This window comes from Elephantulus edwardii, unplaced genomic scaffold (genome assembly GCF_000299155.1).
Source record: "Elephantulus edwardii isolate Elephantulus edwardi_28Jun2011 unplaced genomic scaffold, EleEdw1.0 scaffold00030, whole genome shotgun sequence".
Lineage (NCBI taxonomy): Eukaryota > Metazoa > Chordata > Mammalia > Macroscelidea > Macroscelididae > Elephantulus > Elephantulus edwardii.
The window spans coordinates 9833481-9838300 of NW_006399780.1; the positions used below are offsets into that span (position 1 = coordinate 9833481).

At 38.9% G+C, this 4820-nt stretch overlaps 1 pseudogene; it reads left to right on the forward strand.

Moving 5' to 3' along the window:
* Nucleotides 1-4003: 4003 nt before the first annotated feature.
* On the forward strand, nucleotides 4004-4496 carry LOC102874393 (annotated as a pseudogene).
* Nucleotides 4497-4820: the final 324 nt, after the last annotated feature.

Genomic DNA, 4820 nt, shown 5'->3' on the forward strand with positions numbered 1-4820 from the left:
CAAATGCAGTCAATAATATTCTTGAGGGCTTTAATGTTTACTTAAACTAAGAATACCACTCCCTTTCTTATTTTGGCCACTGTTCTGAAAAGAAGTGTCAACTAATAAGAAAAATGTGCTTCAATATCTATTGTTCTTGACAGATGTGGTCAAGTCAGCCATGACTCCTAATGATCATATGACAGCAGAGTCAAACCTTGCTCTATCATTTGTCATCCTCATTGTATCTGCCATATTCAAGTACATCATTGTGGTCGTTATGGCAATTCTTCTCATGGATGGTTCTCCCTTCTTTCACTGACTCTCTGCTTTTCCAGGCATCATGTCCTTTTCCAAGGGCTGATGTCTCCTGACAACATGTCCAAAGTATGCGACACAAAGTTTCACCAGCTTTGCCTCAAAGGAGCACCTTGACTTCCCTTTTTGCAAAGTAGATTTGTTATTTCTTTTGGAAGTCCATGGGATATTCAATACTCTTTGCCAACATCCCAGTTCAAAGGCTTCAATTCTTTTCATATTTTCTTTATTCATTGTCCAATTTACAGATGCATAAGAAGCAGTTGAAAATACCATGACTAGGATCAGCCACACTTTTAAATTGACATCCTGGTTCTCTGACTAATTTAAAGAAATTCTTTAACTGAAGATTTGCCCAATGTAGCACATGTTTGATTTCTTGATTACTGCACAGGGTTTTTCAATAAAAATATTTTCCAAATGACTTGCCAGTGTTCGCAATTCTATTTTAAAGTTCTTTGTAATATTTTGTCATTCTGTGGCGAAGAGATATATCAAAATGGTAGGCAAAGCTGTTCACAAGATCAGGCTGTGTAATTTAACCTCCAGTTATGCCTTCTTTACCTTGGTAATTCTTTGGCTATATCCTGGATTCATTAAAAGAGTTTACATTGAATGAATAAATTATATTATGTTCTAAAATGTGCAGAGTTTCTATGTTTAACTTTTTGAGGAAACGTCAAAGTGGTTATACCACTTTACAGTCCCACCAACAGTTTATGAGAGTTCCCACCTTTCAAACCCCTCTCCAACATTTATTGCTTGCTGTCCTGTTAAACTTTGCCACCGCTACTGGGGTGAGATGGTATCTCATTGTGGTTTTGATTTGTATTTCTCTTATTGCCAGTGATTTTGAGATTTCTTCATATGTCTGTTGGCCATCTGAATATCTTGCTCTGTGAAAAGTCTATGTCTTTTGGCTATTTTGTAATTGTGTTATCAGGCTTTTTCTTCTGGAGGCCCAGGAGTATTTTGTTATTTTGTAAATTTTTGTTATGAGTCCCTTGTCTAAGATTGCATTGCCAAATGTTTGTTCCCAGTTGGTAGGTTTTCTTTTCACCCTGTTAGAAAAAATATTTTTAAATGAGCACAGAGATTTAATTTTTAGGAAGTCCCATTCATCAATTTTATCCTCTCTAGATTGTACATTTCTGGCTGTATTTGGCAGTATCTTTATACTATAGACTTGACCTTCTAAGCTTGGTTCCAGTTTTTCTATGATGAACTTTATGGTTTTGGGCTTTAGTCCCAGGTCTCTGATCCACCTTGAGCTGATTTTTGTGTATGGTCTGAGATATGGATCCTGTTTTAGTTTTTGTTGGTAGCAGTTGAGTTTTAACAGCACCATTTGTTGAAGAGGCTGTCATTTCCCCATTCGATAGTTTTTCTTTCCTTGTCAAATATCAGTTGAGCATAGATAGGTGGGAATAGTTCTGGGTTCTCAATTCTGTTCCATTGGTCTATGAGCATGTAATTATAGCACTACCATGCTGTTTTGGTTACTGACACTGTGCAGTAGGGTTTGAGGTCAGGGAGTGGTATGCCTCCCACTTAATTTTTGTTTTTCAGAAGTGTTTTACTTACTTGAAGTCTCTTTCCTCTCCAAATAAATTGGCATAACATAACTATTTGACTGATAGAAATATATTGTTGTTATGTGCAGTCTTGTCGCCTGTCACTCATAACAACCCTATGTGCAACAGCTCAAAACCCTGTTCTATCCTGTGCCAATCTTATTGTCTCTGACACACCTACACCCCTTACCCAAGTCACTGAATCTATCCATCTCATTGAGGGTCTTCCTCTCCTCCGCTGTTCCTCTACCCTCCCATGCATGATGTCACTCTCCAAGGATTGCTTCCTCCTTGTAACAGGTCCAGAGTTTGTCAGACAAAGCTTCAGAATCCTTGCTTCCAAGGAAGAGCCTGGCTTCACAGTCTGTAGGACAAACCTGTTCGTTCTCTTAGCAGTCCATGGCATATTCAATACTCCTCCCCAGCACCAAAGGCATTGATTCTCCTTCTATCCTCCCTAGTCATTGTCCAACTCTATGAGGCATAGCAAGTAATTGCAAAGACCGTGGCCTGTATCAAATGCATCTTAGTCTCCAGAATGACATCATTGCTCTTCAGTACTTTAGAGAAGTCTCTAACAGCAGACTTTCCCATTGCAATACATCTTTTAATTTCCTTGCTGCTGGTTCTGAGAGAGTTGATCGTGGGGCAAAACAAATTAAAGCTGTGAAAAATTTCAGTCTCTTCACCATCCATCATGATGCTGCCAATTGGCCCAGTGGTAAGAATCTTTGTTTTCTTGATGTTGAGCCTCAATCCATATTAAAGGCTGCAGTCCTTGACCTTCTGCAACAAGCGCTTCAGGTCCTCCTCAGTTTCAGCAAACAGGGTTGTTTCATCTGCATAACGCAAATTGTTAATAAATCTTCCTCCTATCCTGATGACACATTTCTCCTCATAAAGCCCAGCCTCCCATATAATCTGTTCTACATATAGATAGAAAAAGTATGGAGACAGGACACATCCCTGGTGTACGTTCTTCCCAATTTTGAACCATGCAGTGCTCCCTTGCTCTGTTCTGACTACTGCCTCCTGGTCCAAGTCTAAGTTACACATATGCATGATCTTTTTGGGATTCCCATCCTTCTCAGAGTTAGCCACAGTTTGTTGTTGTCCACACAGTTAAACACCTTTGCGTTGTCAATGAAACATAGATAGACATTCCTCTAGTACTCCCTGTTTTCAGACAAGAACCATCTTACATTAGCTCCAATATCCCTAGTGCCACTGCGTCTTCTAAACCCAGCCGGCACTTCTGGAAGGTTTCTGTTGATACCCCAACAAAATTAGAACTGAGGCACAAATGGAGATTCGTACACCGATGTTCATAGCAACATTATTCACCACTGCATGAACATGGAAACTGCTTAATTGTCAAACTACAACTGAATGGATGGAGAGATTGTGGTATATTCACATAATGGAATATTATGCAGCATTCAGGAGCAATGATTTGACAAATTCTTGGGAGAGACTGGAAAGCATTATGCTGAGTGAATGAATTCAGTCTCATAAAAACAAATGTTGCATAAGACCATTATTTTTAAAATAGAAAGATAACTAGTAAAACATGCATGGGAGCTCAAGGGAGGAAAGGTTGAGAGCAGAAGGGTGAGGATGAGCCGGGATAAAACTACAGGATTGCACAGTTTGTTGAGTGGAGGATAGAAGGGTATGGAAATGGGAAGGTTTCAGGTGAAAAGACAGGGTAATAATGAGCAAGGTCCAATGGTGATTAATTTTATAATACATAATGCATATGGATGATTGTGTGAAACATAATGAAAAGACAGGGTAATAATGAGCAAGGTCCAATGGTGATTAATTTTATAATACATAATGCATATGAATGATTGTGTGAAACATAATGTGAATGAAGAGTAATATGAAACACACACACACACACACACACACACACACTAAAGAGTTGAGATTTAATAAAAAAAAATAAAATTAAAAAATAAAGGAGACCTGAGCTGCTGAAGGATTCAAACCAGGAAGAGGTGTTGCCTTTCGGTTAGTAGGTTAACAACCTATGAGGTATCTCCAGAAATCTAGTTTTGTTAAAAATAATTTCCCCAATATAGAAGTTATTCTGCAACGTTGTTTGTTAAAAGTTATTTTTGGCCGCTATGACCACGGGAGCAGAGCAGTGGGCATGGGGCCCTGGTGTCAGAGTGGGAGTAGTGTGACCAGTCCCAAGCATCCTCATTGTGACCTCTTGGGAAAGAGAAAAGTCTCGTTTGGAGCCGGCAGTTTCCAACTTCCCGGAGGTCATTTAAAATTCGGTGAAAGCTGGGAAGAATGTGCGCAACGAGAAACCTTGAAAGAAGCAGCTCTTCACTTGAAAAATTTTCGCTTTGCCTCAGTAGTGAACTCTTTCACTGAGAAAGAAAATTCCCATTATGTTACTATATTAATGAAGGCTGAAGTGGACTTGACTTATGATTCAGAAGCAATGAATGTGGAACCTGACAAAAATGAAGGTTGGGAGTGGGTTCCACGGGAAGAATCCCCTCCAGTAGACCAGTTTTCTGGGCACTCCGTTGCTTAAAGAAACAAGGCTATAATCCTTTTGAAGCAGACTTGAACCATCTGGTGGGATACAAAGGCAATCATCTCTAGGGAACCAAGAGAATTCGTGGATTTTTTTTGAAAGGCAAAATAAGATCTAACCAGAGAATTAATATGACTTAATATCCCATTTCTTCCTGTTATCTAAAAAGTTCCATTTGGTTCCTATTTTATTTACAGTTTCTTAAACTTGGTCTCTTTTTTAGGCAGTAATTTTCGAGGCTGATGTCATTAACTTGTATTTCAGCCAGTGCGTGTGTATTAAATAGTGATATTATGTGTTTACCAGATCTCTAAGATCTGTACTGTGCAGTCTGCCATCATTACTAGTTTGCATGGATGAGAGTGAAATAAAATCTGTCTTTAACATTTCAT